Source organism: Mandrillus leucophaeus, unplaced genomic scaffold (genome assembly GCF_000951045.1).
Source record: "Mandrillus leucophaeus isolate KB7577 unplaced genomic scaffold, Mleu.le_1.0 Scaffold184, whole genome shotgun sequence".
NCBI classification, from domain to species: Eukaryota; Metazoa; Chordata; class Mammalia; order Primates; family Cercopithecidae; genus Mandrillus; species Mandrillus leucophaeus.
Genome location: NW_012101854.1, coordinates 4,187,754 through 4,207,872, shown reverse-complemented (window position 1 = coordinate 4,207,872; position 20,119 = coordinate 4,187,754). Strand labels below are relative to the sequence as shown.

At 35.1% G+C, this 20,119-nt stretch overlaps 1 pseudogene across 1 annotated transcript in view; it reads left to right on the top strand.

Moving 5' to 3' along the window:
• Positions 1 to 6,332, top strand: part of LOC105538068 — a 42,610-nt pseudogene extending 36,278 nt beyond the window's left edge. Inside the window, exon 3 of the transcript XR_001005835.1 lies at positions 6,244 to 6,332. The product of XR_001005835.1 is annotated as a pancreatic progenitor cell differentiation and proliferation factor pseudogene (transcript). The remainder of the gene's footprint in view (positions 1 to 6,243) is intronic.
• Positions 6,333 to 20,119: the final 13,787 nt, after the last annotated feature.

Genomic DNA, 20,119 nt, shown 5'->3' with positions numbered 1-20,119 from the left:
AGATATCATATGACAGAAATTTATTTTAAAAAATGGAGGCAAAAACATTTGGTTATTCTGGGACAAATGATCTCACAATTTTAAATGTTGGATCTTACTGTAGAAAATCCTTCTAAAGATTATTTTTCAATGAAAAATGGTAGAATTTTACCTTGCGAAGACAATAAAAATATACCTTCAGAATAATTTTAAAAATTCTAGAATGATACGTGAACAGGTACTTGCAACTGGAGATAAAATTTGTAGTGACGGTGTCATATATGAGTTCAAAATGTATTCAAACAACTGTGACAGAAGGTGTGCTATAGAAGATTGAGGAAGATGGCTCTAAAGGGGACTCTGGTGATGGGGATGTCACCAGTGTTGGAGATCATGTGAAGAGTGATAAAAGTATTTCATAAAAGTCATGTGTGGGAAAATCTTAAAAATTCACATTATTTTGTAAATTATTGAATATAAATGTATATCATTAAATTAAATATTATAAACAGTCATTTGACTCTTTACTTGCCTCAAAGTTTATATGTTCAAACTGTCCCTCTCATTCCTCAAACTCTTTCAACTGGGAAAATGAGGCGTTGCCTTGTCTTCAGGTTTGCCTTATCTTTAAATGTATGTGATAGTAATCATACACATTTCAAAATCACATATGAAAGTAACTCCTATTTGATGTTATTTGCTCTTTGTACAATGTGGATGGTTGATTAGCATAGCTAACTGGAAGCTGAATATATTCAGGCATTCTCAGTTGCAAGGTTCTTTATAGCCACAGAGTGCCAAATTGAATTATTTTCATCTCTCTAGTCCAAATCCTGGGCTGTGAATCTCTCTGGGACAGCTCTGCTGAGATTTATTACATGTACACATCTGTATTCCCCTAAAAGTCTTTCACTGCTGCCTAAATGAAGAGAGAGAGTCTGACTGCCTGTCTACCTCCCTCTTATCCTTTACACCCATGGCCAGAGGCGATTGTGCTGGTGAGGATGAGGTTACAACTAGAAGCAACAACCCTGAGAATTTGCATCTCCCTTAGATGAAAGCAAGCTAACAAAAAACAAAGTCAACCCTACTTACTCTTGCTAGATATTTCCTTTTTGTTACTACTTTAATGAAAGAACATTTTTTCCCCTGAATTATTCTATTCTTATCTCTCACATCTTTCTCTCCTTTTCCATTCCTGCTGTCATAATCTTACAACAAAATGTTTTCACTGTGTAGATCTCCTTCCTCCAATTAGTCCATCTCTCGATTTTTACCTGCTCCCTCCACTTCCCCACATACACCATTCAACCCATCTTCAAGCCTGCTGCCTGTGTGCTCTTTCAAGTGCCTGTCAATATCCCCTCAACTCTTGCTCACCCAATTTCTATGCCTTTTGATTCCCTGTGAATAAAACAAAATTCTTAGTTCGGCATTTCACACCCACCAAACTCTGATCTCAATTCACTTTTCCAACTTTGGTTCTCGCTAGTAGCTTAATAGCAGCCTGTACTCAACTAAGTGTTCTTTAATGTAATTGTTAATCGTATTACTTTGTTATAATGTATGTATCCTTGGAGATACTTTAAGTCTTGTCTAGAATGGATAGAGTGAGAAAGTAAAAATAGCTGCATTTTGAAATACTATGTTTCCCAGCACTCTATTTTTGTTCATGCTGTCCCTTCTGGAGTATTCTCCCATCCTGATGTTTGCCAATGAAATTCTATTCATCCCTTCATGGAGGTCCAGTCCATATATTATTTCCTACATTATTAGTTTCCTGATCAGTTCAGGCAGACTCTTTTCCTCTCTCCTAAGCTTGAACTCTGTAGACCCCTCATACGATGGCTCACATAGCCTTGTATTACAGGTAACTGAATTGTACCTACTAAATTATATACTGATTGCACAAAAAGCTTTCTATCTTTTAGTTTTAAAGAAAGCTTATCACAGAATCTTGCTCAAAGCAGATACTCATAAACACCTGCTGACTGAGTGAAGAAAAAAAAGTTAAATTTTATACCTCTAAGTTTTAGTTTACATTCTAGAGTTCTACTGAGGTCTCCCTTCTTCTAGTAGGTATCCTTTAAAAAAATTTTAGAAGTGGGCTACTTTATGATGTTAGTGTTATGGACAGAATTCTAGTCAGTGACACATTCATTCTTGCTTACTTCCTAGTTGGGAAGTGGCAGGCAAGTCACACAAAGCTTGGGACATTCTTTCTATAAGTTGGAATAATAAGTAATAACTGACATTTACTTACTGTGTCCTTATGGTGTGCCAGAGACCACTCTCATACTTTATTTCTCTTACTTCATTTAATTCTACCCAAATTCTAAAAGGTAGATACTGTTATCAAATATTCGGTATCCCTTAATCTAAATGCTTGAGACAAGCATTATTTTAAATTTTGGAATATTTGCATATACATAAAGATATCATTTAGGGATGGTCCCTAAGCTAAACATAAAATTCTTTCATATTTAATATACAAGGTAATTTTCTAGAATACTTTAAATAATTTTGTGCATGAAACAAAGTTTGTGTACATTGAACTGTCAGAAAGCAAAGGGGTCACTATCTCGGCCACCCATTGGGAAAATCTGTGGTTGTTTGGCATAATTGTCATTCCTAACTTTGAATTTATATGCTACCAATAAGCAATGATTTTCTTACACTTACTCACACATAACGACTGAACAGTAAAAAATATGACGTGCTGTTGATACGGTGAAAAAATAATGTGTTCAGGGTAACTGAGCATCCCAGTGGCATCTCCAGAATACCTATACTAGCTGTTAACAGCAACAACGAACAACAGCCAGCTTTCAGTATCTACCTACAATGCTTTGATTTGATTAAAATATTACTGTGTACCATATATTTTTTTTTTAGGTGAGAAGAAACATCAGAAGCAGTTGAGACACCATGGAGTGAGTCCTTTAGGGATGAGGAGGCATTCTGCTGGATGGCTTTTTAAAATGTTTCCTCCAGAGTCACCTGCCTCATTAACAACAAGTTTTTGTCTCAGAAATCTGTCTTTGATTTTGTAAACTGACATGATTTCCTGTTCTGTTACGAATGCATGCTGCTGTAGTCCTTCAATTAGCCCATCACACATTTTTACCATGTTGTCTATAGGCACTTTTTCTGCAGTGTTAACTGCATCATCATCATGATCACTATGATCAGAAAAACCTTGATTCAAAAGCTTTTCAACTATTTTACCATCAATCAAGGAATGAACAACTGAAGCTTCATTATTGATGTTAAAAACTCTTTAGGCATATTTCTTGCATGTGTAAGGAGTTCAGACTTCATCTTTCTCTCACTTGACATGTGGAATCCTTCAAAGTCGCTGCCTTGCTCATCTTCCTCATGGAACATAGTCACAGGCCATGGGTTGTGCCAGTGGTTGTGCCAGTCACTGTGTTCCAAGTACTGGCAACAGCACATATGGCATCCTTCAGGCTAAAGTCCTTTTGATAACCATCCACACCCCATGCCTCTGTTCAGTGCTGCTAGTATACGGTTCAAGAAAGTGCTTTTATAGTTATTCATAGATCTAAAACTACCCTAGTTATATGACTGTATTAATGAAGTCATACTTGAGGAAAAGTACATGGCATAAATATTTTTGATGATAATTTCAGCTGAAGAATGAGTACAACAGTTGTCAACGAATAACAAAACATGCAGTCTTCATCTAATCCAGTTTCCCTGCAGTGAACATGAGACACTGGTACAAAATGTGAAACAAATCAAAAAAGATGTCCCTGGCGATCCATACATTTTTGTAAGTGTAATAATGGGTTGGTCAGAAATGAACTCTGAAAACAGCAAGGATACAAGCTTTCACCAGTCATAGCAAGTTTACACTTACATGTGTCTGTGGCATTAGCACAGCCCAGTATAGTTATTCTATCCTTGGCATTCTCGATTCCTGTTGGGACTATCTCACCAGCTGTAGTCAGTGATTTTCTTCAGCAATTATGTGAAAAGTGATGGTTCATCAGCATTATAGACTTGTTGTGACATCAGATTTTCATCCAGGATGACTTTGGCAAACTTGTCAATGAATTTCTTTGCTGCATCATGATCAACAAATTCTTTGTCACCAAAAGTCTTTAAAAATTTAATGGTGTATTTTTTTCTTAAATTTCTGCAGCCAACCTGTTGAATATTCACAGTCCCCTTCAATTTTCAGTTTATCATGATAGATCTTTGCTTGTTTCATAATCAACATTCCATTAAATGGCATGTGTTCACTGTGATGCTGATGGATCCACTCTTTCAATACACAATTGAGATCTTCGTTTTTAGCCGTATGTAGGGTTTTGCTATTTTTTAAAATAAACATCTGTTCATCACTTTCAGCATAGAACTTCAACAGTTTATCTTTCTGTTTCTTCAGGTCATATATGGTGGTTGTTCTGACACCATACTCTTCTTTGAGCTGCTTCACATTTATACCATTGTCCAGTTTTACCAACAGCTTGATTTTCTTGTTATATATAAACATAAATGCTTTCTATTCTTATCACTGTTACCCACAGGGTTATCTGCAGGCCTTTTGACATTTGTAACAATATCTTTACACCACAGAGCAGAGAGTAAGTAAAAAAAAATAATAATAATAATTCATATAGGTCTTGACCTTTGGTGGGGCATGATGGAGAACCTGCCCTTGGTGTGTCCAGCCTTCACACATGCCATTTTATTGCTTTTTGTGATCATGCTTATGTGAGGGAATCTGGGTGTGTTCAGAAAAGATATATCACAGCTGAGGGTGCTGGAGGGGCCTTTTTTCCTTTGGGGATGCTAAATAAACAGCGTCTTGGGAGCCTAAGTTTTTACTGTGACCTCTCAGTTGAGGTCATGGGAAGAATGTCCCACTTGTGGCATAATGTGAGGCTTAAAATGTTTCAGATTTTGGAGCATATCAGATTTTGAATTATCAGATTAAGGGATGCTTATTCTGTATTACATTTGCATAGAACAGAGACTAGGTGAACTTCTCAAAGTCACATAGCTACTAAATGATCAGATATGAGATTTTAGCTCAGTAATTTGGACTCCAAAATCTATGCATTCTATAGTCAAGTGGTATTGGATGAGATACACATTAAGTTTACTTCAATATGAAAATAAACCTATGAATATTTGATAGATATTATGCTTTTACTTCAGTCCGTAAGTATGATGAAAGATCTAAGGCAATATTCCTGAATTTTAGTGATTCTTTCATTATTCTAGGTAGTAGTTTTACTTAAAAATCAAAGATTAATGCAAGCTTGGCTTCCCAGCCATAGAACCTGTGCAGCTGCACAGACCCTGTACATAGAAGGACCTTGTGTTTGTTTTAATGTGTCTCAAAATTCATAATCATTTTTGAAATAGGCTCCAGACTTTTCTTTTTTCTTTTTTTATTTTCAATTATGCATCTGGTCGTTTAATGTTTTGCAACAAATATAAATATTTGCTGAGAACATTAATGTAAACATTAAGGTTTTATCCCTTCTACTCCTACTTCTTTCTTTAAACACACCTCAAAGGGTATGGCAACATCTTAAAAAAGCTAAAGATCTCTTTTATAAGAAAGCAGTAGAATTTACTGAGTAAGATGTTAATATTAACATGTCCATCTGGGAAACAGATGAAATAGTTGTCTCACTTTCTTCATCGTGGTTTAGGTCAGAATTGCCCCCTGTCTCCCATAAAGCAGGATATAGGAATAAGTATACTTCCTTCTTCTAACTCTTGCTCTGTAATTTCTGGAGTGGCTTTTTACTTATGTTCTTTTTTCATTCTTCTGTTCACTTCCTTGGTCAAGCTTTGGTTCCCCTAGCCCTCTGCTATCTCTGGCCTATCGGTGAAATTCATGTTCTTTTATTATCTTATTTGTCAATGAACTCTGTTGAGTCTCTACTGCAATGTTGGCAATGAACTCTGTTGAGTCTCTACTGCAATGTTGGCAATGAACTCTGTTGAGTCTCTACTGCAACGTAGAAAGAAAAACACTGAGATAATGAGACAATTATACAATTTGGCTTCTTATGGTGATAAAAAGTATAAAATGCATTTGAAGGATGGCTCAGGGATGAATAACATTCTGCAGTATGGGTCTCGTCCAAATATAAGAAACATAGGTTGGATCACTTTTCATGGAACAGATCTTTCTACTAATAACGTTATTGAAGTGAAGACCCCTACTAAAGGCAAAGGTGAAGTTTAGACAATTTCTGTCCTCTGGTATCTTCTTAGCTAAGGGAGGAGATAGTCATATACCTAGTGATGTACAAGATGTTGATGTGAGTAACTACCCTGTGGATCCAGAGGAGAATAAAATGTGACACAGAAAAATGAGAACAGAATAGGTAATATTTAGGCTTCCTGTGAGGGTAGAGAATGGCAGTCTTCATAGCACATTAAAAAGACGAAGCCATAATATTTCAACATCTCTTTATAAGAGTAAGTGATTTCTATTACTGGGATTGGGCTTGATGGGGTTGAAAGTACAGGGAGGGATAGGTGTACAATGCAAGAGGTAAGATGACATTCTGTTGAAATGAGTGAATCCATCAAAGGTTTTATGGAGTAAAGAGATTTTACAAGAAGGTATGTTTAACACATATAATACGTGTAGTAAGGGGCATAATGATTCCCTTCCCTTACAAAGATGTTCCACATCCTAGTCTCTGGAATCTGACTATATTAGGTTAGGAAAAGGAAAATTAAGGTTGCATATGATTTAAGCTTGCTATTTAGCTGGCTTTGAGATGAGAAGATGATATTGAATTATACAGGTGGGCCTAATATAATCACATTGGTTCTTATAAGTGGAAAAAGGAGGCAGAAGAAAAGGAACAAGAAAAATGGCAGTATGAAAAGACCTTGGCCACATGTTTCTGGCTTTGGAGTTGAAGAAATGTGGCCCCAAGAAGGCATGCCAGTGGCCTCTAGAAGCTGGAAAAACATAAACAGATTCATTTCCCCCTAGAGCCTCAAGAAAGAATGTAGCTCTGCTCCTCCTCTTATTTTATTGAGACCATTGAGAGTGGAGTTGGACTTCTGGCCCCTGAAGCTGAAATATAATACAAATATAATACATTTGTATTGCTTTCAGTCACTGTATTTATGATCAGTAGTTATAATGGCAATAGGAAATTAGTGTAACTGGTTAAGTTCATAATTATATCATGAAAGCTTTGAACGTCAATGTTAAAATATACTTTTATCATTGATAAATATGTTCTACCATCTACTTACCTTCTCTTCAAGTTCTTAGGTCTTGCACGCATTTCCCAGGGCTCCCCACCTATGCTTCTGCTTCCCACTGCTCCCAGATTGCTTAGGTTTTTAAGCACAATCTTCTTCAAGTTATACTCAGGGAGGAAGTATAAGTGCTGATATCCATTCCAGGCTATCCATAAGCTCATAAAGAGAAGCAGTTACTGAGTTTTTCAGACACATCACCCAATGGCTTTCTGTCGGACAGGAGATACTATGTTTGCTTACATTGTTCTGTGCCTAGATTCCTTTCTACTTGTATTGAATGCAAAATAATTTGGATCTGGCCAAAAAAAAAAAAAAAATTAAAAGGTCAGAAAGGTGCTGTTTCTGAGATGTTTGACACAGTGCCAAATCCTTAATCGCAGATTTTGTTTATGCCATTCCTTTGGACACAGGGTAACACAGCTGTGTAAAAATGCTTCGACTTTAGGATGACAATTCTGTTTAGATTAATTGACTAGGGAGATTAATATTTACTTTCCTATCACTGCTGAAATGTTAAGTATATTGTATAAAATCCATTAAGTACTAAAGCATACTTTGGAAACTACAGTATGTTGATTTACTTCTAAAATGCAGCTCATATGGTCACAAAATGGCAGAAAATCTTTGTGTATTTTAAAGGGCAAATAGTTTTGGTTGAGCATCAGACATATTTGTGGCACGCAGGTTTGGAGTTATTTATCCTTGTAGTGGAATGACCAAAGCTCTTCCACTCATGAAAACAGACTGAATTTGCTAGTATCCTGTCCCCTAAGGATGCCCATACTGAGTAGACTCTCAGTAACCATTTGTCTGCCAGAGTAAAGAAGAAGACAAATGTGTCCTTATGTGTTAAGGACACCAATATCTCATTGTGAACTAGGTAGGTGTAGTCTTAAGAACAATGTCGCCTAGAAGCCACCTTTTAGCTGGGAAAAAAGCACTGTGGCAACACAGAAGTTGTTATTTCTGCCAGACATTCTCCAATAGTTATATGTTCAGGATCAAATATGCCACAGAGCTGTGTAATACAGCGATTCAATTAGAGATGCATTTTCCCATTTTTCCTTCTGACTCTTGTGAAACCACATTCCTATAAATGTTTCTTAGGATTACAGCTGGATCTTTCTTTGGCCTTGGTAGAAGCTTGGCATCACCTGGTCTGGGTGCTTTTTCAAGCCATATCCCTCTCTGAGTTGCCATGTTGTAAAAATTCAAAGCCTTTACACAGGTTTTATTCAAGAACTGTGTTCAAAGGCTTCTGATGTGAAACAAGAAAACCCAAAAAAAGTAGTTTTTTGTTTGTCTTTCCTATAGATACATTCTTGAAGGGGTGGTAATTTCTCCGTTTTGCGGAGAATAATATAGAGAATCCTTAATTCTCTTTGAAAAAATGATAGCACTCACATGGCTTTTCAAAGCTTAGAAATTTATTCTTAAAAACCTGTTAAGAACAAAACGACTTCAGTCCTTTTGTCCTACAGGAAAACCTTGAATTAATTGCTGTTTGGCTCTTAGTAACAGTTCTTCAAAGACGAGCTCAAGGGAGAGTTCTCCAAGGTGCCTGCCACCCCTCTATTTCTTTGGAAAATCAAATGTTCTTTTTTTTGATCAAATTAGACACCGTCACCCAGTCACCTTCACTGGGCTTCACTTCATCATTACACCTTTCACTTTTATGAAATGCAGCATAAGAATAGGCTATAGAAATTTAATTTCTGTATACCTTACAGAATGATATTGCCCACTGCACTGCACAATGCCCTCTATAGATTACATCATGTTAAAAACTTCTCTCAGGATTCAGGACCAGAAATGTTTCTTGAGGAATTTCCTTTCTTCTTTCCAATAATGAGGATGGTGTATTTTCTAGATTTCCTTGCATGTGCATTGTCACACTGCTATAACTTAGCATTTGACCTGCCAGGATGCTAAGAATCAGAAGAGATGCTCATTTACACAATTCAACATATTGGCCTATGTTTAGATATTTGCATTTAACCTTTAATTTTCCATTTCTCTCTATTTTTTAGCAATGGAAAAAAAGAATGTATTCATCAGTAAAATTAATTTGAAAATAATATTGTTATTTGGGAAATTGAGAAAAGAGATGCACTTCAGGCTGAATAAGATAGGGAAGTTAAAATGGCTTTGGAATGCTATTCTATGAAGTAGATAAGATTATAAAAGCAACATTTAAATTCTACCCTATTTTTTAAAAATCTGAATATTTTCTGATGTGATGACAGAAGTGAAAATAAGAAAGAGGATTAAGTTAAGGCATCCATTAATTTATCCCACAATATTTATCAAGACTGTGCTATGTGTCTGACACAGTTCTTGCCTTCAGGAAGTTTTCTCTCATTAACATCAATAGGCAGTTTTGCTATATTACAGCATCTGCTGCATCAAAGGAAATTCGTGCTGCCAGGGAACCAAATGAACAAGCAATTTTGATCTGAATTTAGGGTGGGCTTGAAGAAGAAGCAATCTCAAAGCAAAGACCAGAAGAAAGATAACAAAAGAAGGAAACCAGAGGAAGAGGGGAGGCTGGATTCAAGGAAAAGACAATGAATTGGCAGAGACTCCAAATTAAGGGAGGACACTGAGCCTCCAGGGAATTAAAATATATTAACCAGCAGCTTCTCTCTCAGATGGCAATGAGGTTAATCTAATCTTCAGGATCCCTGACAACACATCTACTATTAACATTAATTACCTTATTGACAGTGATTACATTATTCAGAAAGTAATAATGCACTTATATTTAATCTATAGTGATTATAACGCATTAGATTATGTTTCCAATTATGTATTATGTGTTTATGTATATATTTATAAGTGGGACCTGAAAATAATGACTTAAAGAGAACAGAATTTTATTTTGGTTTCACATGAAGCTCTTGAGTTAGTAATCAGTTCTAGGCTGATGTAGTTTGTGCATTGCTCTCGTGTGCATTTGCCATGAGCATTTGCCAAGGCTCTCTGTCATGTGGCCTCCATCCACAATGTTAAGTCAAGATAAGATGGCTGGCTTGTGCAACTCCTAAAATCACATCTACCATCCAGTTGGCAGAAAATAAGGGACAATCAAGAAAGGCAATCAACAAAGATACATACTTTTCTTTTTTTAAAACAGAGGTTGCTGTAGAAGAACTCTTGTTATCAATGGGCTAGAACAGTTTCATGACAACACCTACCTGTGTTTTCAGAAATGAAGTCTTTATTCAAGATACCAATGAGTCCTGATGAAAAGTGTTAATATTTAAAAAGGAGAGAAAAGATTATGAAGGACCATGTACAGTTTCTAATACTGTATTTGTACTGTATTGTAATAGTTATATCTGCATCTATAAAGTAATGCTTACATATATGTGTGCCTATTTATAAAGATAAACCATAATGTGTGAGGTTCTCAAAGTTGGTGATTTTACCATATTATACACACATTATTTTCTTATAAATAATTATGTTGCATCTTATCTGTTGACCTGATTGATAACTAATAAAATAATTTTAACCAAAACTATATAACACAGCAAGCCACATTCCCTATCAGTTACATGCAAAGGGAAACAGGTAAACTCTCTTAGCTATCTCAGACTAAGTTACCTGGAACACTGGACTACTGACGTTAGGAAATTTGAGTGGTTATTAACCATCCATATAATCACCTTATTTTCCAACATATTTTGCCAGTGCATGCTTTACTTCACGTGCCTTATATGATACCTGTAGATGTCTGTGGAAATGAATAGCTCACGTTCTATTTATGTGGAATGGCATCTCTCAAAGGTATTATGCCAATCATCTGGGAAACCCAGGTAACTTTTAAATGGTTTTGCTTGTATAACTTTAATAAAAATATGTGTTGACCTGAATTACCTATACAAATGAATTTATGTTCTTATTTCTTTTTAAAGTAGAATTAACACAAAAAAACAAAATCTATGTAAGATTATGTGAAGTAGAAAACCAATCATCATATGAGGTGGTATTGTCAGTCAACCTGGTCGTATTAAATAAAGGAGCCACTTTTACATTTTTCTAAATAGATCCTATTAAAAGGAAATTTTTGCCGTTACTTCTGTTTCTGAGTTTTGTTTCTCTAACATACCATTGTTGATTTTTTTTTTTTTTTTTTTTTTTTTTTTTTAGAGCACAGTCCTCACATGTTTCTATAGCAGAGGTTCATGCTGGAAGGGATAGGCACTATATAAGGATTTTCAGTCGTATTTGCCTAAAAAGATGTGATATCAGACCACAGACCTCTTGTCTTTTTAAGAATTGCATATTAGCAAATATCACAGAAAAAATAAAATTCGGTTTCACAGCATAGTATTTTAATCATATTTCCTAATATTTAATGATTTCATCAAAATCATGTGTCCTTTTAATCATATTTTATATTTTTTAATGTTTTAGACTTTTACAAAACATATTATTTCTTTGGAGTTGGGACTTTGGGGAGAATTATGACAGAATATGCATATTAAGTGGTGTGTCACCTGGCAAAACGCTGCTGTTTTCTGCTGGATATATTTAACTTTGCTGAGACTTTGATGCTCAGGTAGTTAACCTGGAATTTTTAATATTTTCCTATTCCTTCAGGTCAAATATTTGAATATAGCGATTGGAGGTGATATATTTATTATAATATTTAGAGATGAATCTGTGTAATTCTTTAGCACTCTACTGTGGTTTAGTAGACATAAATTCTTTGAACAATTCAATGAATTCCTTTATTTTCTTAAGTACAAAACACGTAATGTAGCAAACACAAAATGAAGTCGCTAATTATTCTGTGCATTTTGGAGTATGGACATGGGAAAGCAATGAAATTTAAGGTCAATACAGTCACCTTTGGATCTAAATGATCTCTATAGGATCCCCCCTCAGTTACATGTACTAGAAAATTGCCAGTTTTTCACATTACTTCAGGTTCTATAAATCTCGATAAAAGGGAAATTTTAGACAGAGAGTGGTGAAGATAATACATATTTTAAAGGTCACAAGCGATGTGGTATGGATGGTTTAAAAAATAATACTTTCTGGTCTTTCTCGCATTGGTAACAATTGGATATCATGATTTGGTTGTATACTGGTGTTTGTACTGGATGGCAGGAAAACTGGGTTCTCATATCTCTGTTTTACCACTTGCTAGAGTTATAATTTCTCATAGGTGCAGCCACATAACCAATAGAATGATGTAATGATAAATTTGTCTACTTAAAGACACATAATGTCTTATTTTGTGGTCCACAAGAGCTCTAAGACAAAGGTCAGCAAATAGGCAATGCAGTAAATCCAGCCCACAAGCCAATTTTATAAATAAAGTTTTGTAGGAACACAGCCCTGCCTATTTATTTATGTATTGTCTACAGCAGCTTTCATGCCTGTGACAGAGTTGAGTAGTTGCAACAGAGCCCATGTGGCCCACAAAGCCCAAATTATTTACCTCTCTGGCCTTTTACAGAAAAAATGTCATTGACCCTTGCTACGCCAGCTGTGCTATTGTCATGCCAAACACATCCTGCTGTAGATGGGTGGCAGTTTCTGATAATTAATCATGTTTTGTTTGAGCTCACCATATCCTCTGAATGTGCTAGAATCCAACACTGAAAAATGTTTCTATGTGAAGAAGTAGAGGTAGGGGCTGGTCACATTAGACCTGTTCCACAAATAGAAAGCAGACATACGTAACAAACCTGCACGTTATGCACATGTACCCTAGAACTTAAAGTATAATAAAAAAAAAAACCATAAAAAAAAGGAAAGAAAATCAGTTTGCCATCTTTTATGAGCATGAAATTCATCTTATAATTTTAGGGAGGAAAATGTCATCTTAAGCATGGGCGGATGTTTTAAAATTCTTATATTCTGTGATGTGATCTATCTTCTCACTGTTTGTTTCAACTCAATAATAAAATATAACTCCTAAATGTGAAGAACTTTCCTGGGCTATGAAATTGATAAGATCCAGATTCTTCATCTGGAAATTTTCTCAAGCCTCCCTCCTCCCAATTCTCACCTCATTTTCTTTGGACAAATTTGAAGGAAAATCATATTTCTTCAAATTTGCATATATGCTCATTTTTTTGTAAACCAAAAGTGGTTCACATTTGTTTTATAGCTATATTAAATTTTAAAAGTAGTCTATAACAAATAAAATGAAACATATCAAAATGATTCATAGGCACTTCCATTCTATTTTCTCAAAGTGGGTATACCACAGTAATAGTATGACATGTAAAATCAATTAGAAAGAAAATTATTTGTTGCTGTCCACTACTACATTCTCTCCTTACTTCTAAATAATCTTTTATTTACTTCTCCATTCAGTAGATGGTTACTGCATGCCCCATTATTTCTTCTTTTTCATTCCCAGAGACAGTTGCTCATCATTCTACAACCATGTCACAGCTCCTAGAGCATTCCTATTCTTTTTTTGGCTACCATTAGAAATCCAAGTGATTCCTGAAGAGTTATTTTACTATGTGTCTCAGCCTCAACCTTAGTCTCTCACCATGTTGTGCATATGAGACAAACTAAATAAACATAGAAACGTTGAGCAAGATGACTCAAGAAATTTATGCTGTGACACAACTCCCCTAAATGCTAAACAAAGTAGAAATAAAACGCAGAAATCAAAGCTAAAGCCACATGTCTCCTTATTTTCATGTCTAGAATTATGTGAGGGAGCTGGGAATTTGGCATGTATTAAATATTGGGAACCAATAGAACACCATGCCTAACTGGAGACCAGAACTGAAGCTTGATGCTATGGATTAGAATGTGGCCCACACAACAGCTGTATGGTACCCTAGGGAACTTACAGCTGGAGGGAAAAAGGAAAACATGAATACAAGCAAGATTTAAGCCAAACCACCTGCTGGCCCAGAGAGCACATGTGCAGTAACGTGAATTTTAGATTCTTTAAGAAATATCTACTATGTGAACAATTTAGACTACTCACTAAAGGACCAGAAATAAAATGTTTAGTGTCCAAACCAGCAGAAGGAAACCGAGGAGGAGTAACGAAAACCTTATCAACCCTAGTAGAAGACAGAAAAGGAGAGAAACAGGAGGAAGTAGTGAAGAAGAAGAAGAAGAGGAGGAGGGGGAGGAAAAAGGGGAAGAAGATGAAGGGGAATAAAAAGCCTAGTGAACTGAAAGCACAAAATATGGCTGCTTCTGGGTATACTCAGGAAATTGGTTTCAGAACCCCTGCATATGCCAGAGTCCACATGTGTTCAAGTCCCACAGTTGGTCCTGGAGAACTCGGGTATGTGAAAATTTGGCCTTCTGAATATGCAAGCTTTCAGATGCCTCAAATCTGCATTTATTTGAAAAAAAATCCATGTATAAGTGGACCCATGTAGTTCAAATCTGTATTGTTTAAGGGCTAATTGTAGCTATAAAAAGTCCAATTATCTAACTAAAAATAATGCAAATAAACTAAACTTACATTAAAAACCACAATTATCTGACTGGTTATAAAAAAGAGGATCTAGCTATATGCTATCTTCTCAATCATATCTAAAAGCAAAACTCCACCAAAAAAGCAAAAATAAAGGAATGAAAATAACAATACTTTGTAAACGCTGAGAGAAGACTGCCTCAGCAATGCAAAGTATTATTTGACTTAACAAGCAGAGTATCATTTAAATCAATAAGAAATTGTCTTAGTATATTTTGTGCTGCTATGACAAAATACCCTAGACTAAGTAATTTATAAAGAACAGAAATTTATTTTTTCTCAGTTCTGGAATCTGAGAAGTCCAAGATTAAGGTGCCATCAGGTTGAGTTGTCTGGTGAGGTTGCATCCTACAGAAGGGCAGAACACCATGTTCTTACATGCTGGAAGAGCCAAAGAGCAAGCTAGCGGAAGCGTCTTGTCTAGGGGCCTAATCCCATTCACAGGCGACAAGTGCTCATGGCCTAATTACCACTTCAATAATCTACCTCTTAATGTTATCACATTGGCAGCATCTGAATTTTGGAGGGGCCACACTCAAGCTATATAGAGGAATACATCATAATTAAAGGAACCACCCCTGTAGGAATATATAAAAATCATTATATATCCTAATTATATTATCTGAATTGTATAAAATAAAAAAGGAGAAAATTGCAAAGAGAAATCACCAAATCCACAATCTGGATTGCAGTTTTTAACATACAATGTTGGAAAAGAGTGGATCAACTAAAATATGTAAATAAAAATATAAGAAATTTGAACAGCAAATTAACAAACTTCACCTAATACACACACACACACACACACACACATATATATATATATAACCCTGCATTCAAGGATCATTTTCATATATAATATTTAGAAAAAAAAATTTTAAATATAGCCACTAACAAAATAACTTTCAAAGGAATTGTTATTATCCAGATACTATATTCTAACTGTAATGCAATTAAACAAGAAATTAATAATAAAAAGTTGGTTTATTTCAGTGGTATATTTGGAAAATTAAAAACGCATTCTTATATAATTCATTATTTTAAGACAGAAATTGAAAATACACCTTATTGGGCAAAGAAAGCAAAAGGACAATGTATCAAAACACATGGGATGCTTTTAAATGAGAGGAAAATTTATAATCTCTAATGCATGTATTAAAAGTCAACCAAAATCTTATTGTGTTCACTTGGGACAGTAAAAGAAAACAGAATGCACGTAAGAAAAAATGGAAGATGATAAAGATATGAGCAGAAATTAATAAAATGGAAAGAATAAGGAGAAAAGCTGGTTCTTCTAAAACACCAGTAAAATAGGTAAACATAGTAAGGTTGATTCCACCTGTTTTGAGGAACCAGAACAATGCCTAGAGGTAGATCTAGGTAGAGATATATGTTACCTAGGGCTAAATCTATGTCTATATATCTACATCTCTATCATCTGTGGCTGTATTAACTATATCCACTTCATCTATAGCAAGATTTCTTAACCTTGGCATTATTGAAATTTTGAGTCCGACAGTTCTTTATTGGAAGAGGCTATCCTGTGCACTGGGGGATGTTTAGTAGAATCCCTGGCCTCTACCATCTAGATGCCATAGAACTCTTTCTCATTCCAGGAAAGATAAACAAAACTTTCTCCAAACACCTCCAAATGTCCTCTTGGGGGCAAAATAGTCTCCAATGAGAACCACTATATTGACTATATTATCTATAGTTATAGATGTGTAATCTGTGTCTTTATCTTTTTATCTCTCAATAAAAAGAGCCCAGACCCAAAACACCGGAGTCCCTGTGCAGTATTGAATGAATGATCCAGTTCACCTAAGGCTAGGATTCCTCTGTAAAATGGAGACTGTAATTCCTACCTTATCTTCTGTGTGATTTGTTTAGCTGCTGAAAGGAGATAATAGGTATGAAAGTCTTTGAAAAAGCAAGACGTGTTAACAAGATAAAGATAGTAGAAATGATTAAATAACATTTTGATGCTATAATTATTGGACTAACAGAAGTTAGTGGTAAATGTTGAAATAGTTTACTCTAAAAAAGAACTAGTCGGGAGGCTTGATATGGAATAAGTTGGGTACTTGGTGATAGTTACAACTGAGAAAATTGCTTTTTTCATAGTTTCAGAATTTCAGTTATTAACTGTTAATATGGGGATTATAACTCAAACCTAGCAGAATTATTGGGGACCTGTCTCTGTGTATGGATAAGAATACTGTCCCATATAGTATGTATGAAAGAAGCACTTGTAGTATCCAAGTCAATACCTTTTTCTTGCAATAGTCTTGGATATTTTTGTTGTTGTTTTTGGTAGTTTGCCTTTTGGTTACACATCTTGGGATTTCTCTATTCCAGTGTCCTCATTCCCTAGCAATCTAAAACACTACTCATTTTTCTGTCTATGCTTCTAATTTTCTATCCTCTACTAATGATACTTCTCCTTTATCATCCTATACATTTCTCTTATTTTCAAAATTTTGGTAAGGCTTTCTAATGACACCACACTTAAAAGTACTATCAACTCTAGCAACAAAATAAGATTCAACCAAATCACATTTCTGTAAATAGCTAGTATAATGTATTAAAATATTAACAGCTCAAACCTAAATATGTCCTTCTTTGAGGAATATCCCTGCAGTGACTAGTAAGAGCTAAACCTGTTTCCATGTTTACACTATAAATCCTTTGTTTTAAAAGTTAATATCTGTTTTTATTTATTAAATGCATTTATTAAAAGTCAACCAAAATATTATTGTGTTCACTTGGGACAGTAAAAGAAAACAGAATGTACTTAAGAAAAAAATGGAAGACGATAAGGATGTGAGCGGAAATTAATAAAATGGAAAGAATAAGGAGAAAAGTTGGTTCTTTTTGTGAAATTTCTTTTTTTGTGGTTAAACTTGGCAAAAAGTTGAAACTCCAGAGTGATATTTTCGTTTCCTCAAGTTTATAGGGAAAGCCATTAGTTTATTTTTAAGATTTTAGCGGAAGAAACAGGAGAGAGTGACAACAGAGATGTTTCAGATGATTCTTATTACTAAAAACCTGAATAACCAGTTCGCTTTATTTTTTAAAAATCTAGTTACATGAAAGCTTACCTTGGACTTGTGAGAGTTATTTTCCATATATAATACCACCGATCAGTCTAATCAATTGTAATTTTCCTTTTTAATGTTGAAAGTGAATTTTGGCCCACGCGCAGTTGCTCATTTTCTTCAGAAATTTCATAAGGATTTTTAGTACGAAAAGTTATTGAGCATGCAAGGTTCTGTGGGTAAAAAGCTCCCTAAGCATGCATTGACAAGGAGGACCAGGGTTGTTACAGTTTGTTGTGTCAATGATTTGCAAATAATGGGTCTCTGGGAGATTTTTAAATTGCAGCTTTCACTCCAGGCCATGGTGCTTTTTAGGATGAGCTGAGTTGCTATGAGGCTTGGCACTCTTCAATGTACCTTAGGCAGGGGCTCTAATACTTCCATTGAGATCATAACAGCTGGCCATTACAATCAATCTCAATGACATATTTTTCTTGCATTTTTTTCTTTTAATAAAAAACAAAAAAGCACACTCAAAAGACAATATTAAAGTTGTAACTTAAGCCAACTACAGTGAAGAGCTTTCACAGAATGCCTTGAACATCATGAATCAAGTCATTATAGAGCTGTGTTTAAACCACACATGGCTTACAGTATGGACACAATAGTAGTTCCAAAAGTGGTGAATTTGAGTCAGTTAAAATGGCATAAAAAGATATGACTCGTACATGAAATTAGAAAATGTGAGACAATCAAATAAGCATTATAAGTAAAGCACATGAAGACTCTATATTACACTGTAAAACAGTTCGTAGGTTCTAAGTTCAAATTTCTTAAAGTCACACTTCTGTTTCTTACTTAAGCTGAGTTTTATCTGTCACACTGTATAGCCCAGGATCCCTGAAGTTAATTTCATATTCTAGAATTTAGGAAATCAAGAGGATTTTCAGATCACTAGCATCCCTTAGTATTTGACAGCCTGAAGGAGATACGCGTTGGAGGATGATATGCTGAAATGCTCCATGGATATAACACTGGTTCATTTATTTTATGAGTTAAATGTACAACTTTACATTATATTTAATGTAAAACAACATTTTAGAAAACATATGTCTTTATAATGGATTCTCCCAGTAGATATAATTTCACCTTATTAGGGAATTGATGGTTATCAATAAATACTACTTTTGAACACAAAAACATATATAATACGTTTATGATTTTTAAGAGTGCCTTCTGGGGTTGTTCCACTTTTACTTGAAAAGTATGGGCTCTCTCACTGTAGAGACAACTTCTTATACATTACTTAGCGTTCACTCAGCATCTCTCATAAAGTCTGCCACAGTGGACAACAAATATTAGTTGAATTTCAGGCTATTGTTGAATGTCCACTGTGCCTATGGCAGAGCTTATGTCAACATTTCCAAACAGCTCTGGTCAAAATTGAAGAAGAAATTTCAGGATTATTCCGAAAGTTAGAGCCAGTGTGAATCAGACACTGACCGCCATCTATACAATGATATAAAATCATCAATAGATTGTTGGGAACATATAAGCAATGGAACTTAAATGAAGAGCAAAGAGATAATCCTGAGAGCAAGAAATGTTGAAAGGGGAATTTTTAACTCACTACTGGGTTTAACCAAGAAAGTGTCACCTCCCTCAGAAGATAACAGTAGATGTTACAGAACAAAAAAGAAATAGTTATGGAAGAATAAAGATTTTCAGTAACTGCAATATACTGACGGTAGGATTATTTAAATCTTACAGAAGGGGGAAAAAGGATTTTATTAAGGTAACTAACAAAAGAGATGAATTGTAGTTTTATTTGATTTCTTTTTTCTCCAAAATATTTCTTTGGTTTTACAAACTTTTAGCACAAAGCATTTGAACATATTTTCCTATACAAACTGGTAGTGGACAGAGGCATCAGCAATGTATTGATGGATACAAGTCTGGTTGAGTGATGTAAATAGGAAATACTGGCTGGTGGCAAAGTTTGAGATGATGATGAAGATACAGAAGAGAGAAAAAAGCTTCATAGATGATTTGATGGGAGGTGGAGTCACCAGTACACAGGAGGATGTAGGAAGGGGCTGTTAAGCAGATTTGAAACCTGAAAGATAAGAGGTTGGGATACGTTCCAAGAAGTAGAAACTCAGACTTTGGGGAAAGGGTTGAGGGACAGAGTAATTTATTCTATGGCCAGTTTACTCAATACATTTTGCCACTTATAGAAATTATAATAGAATTACCTTCCTCAATCAGTACTTCAAATTTTCTCAGCAGCAACAACTATGAAACCATTCCACTTTCAAAGTCATACAGGCAGTCTTAGTTTAAAATT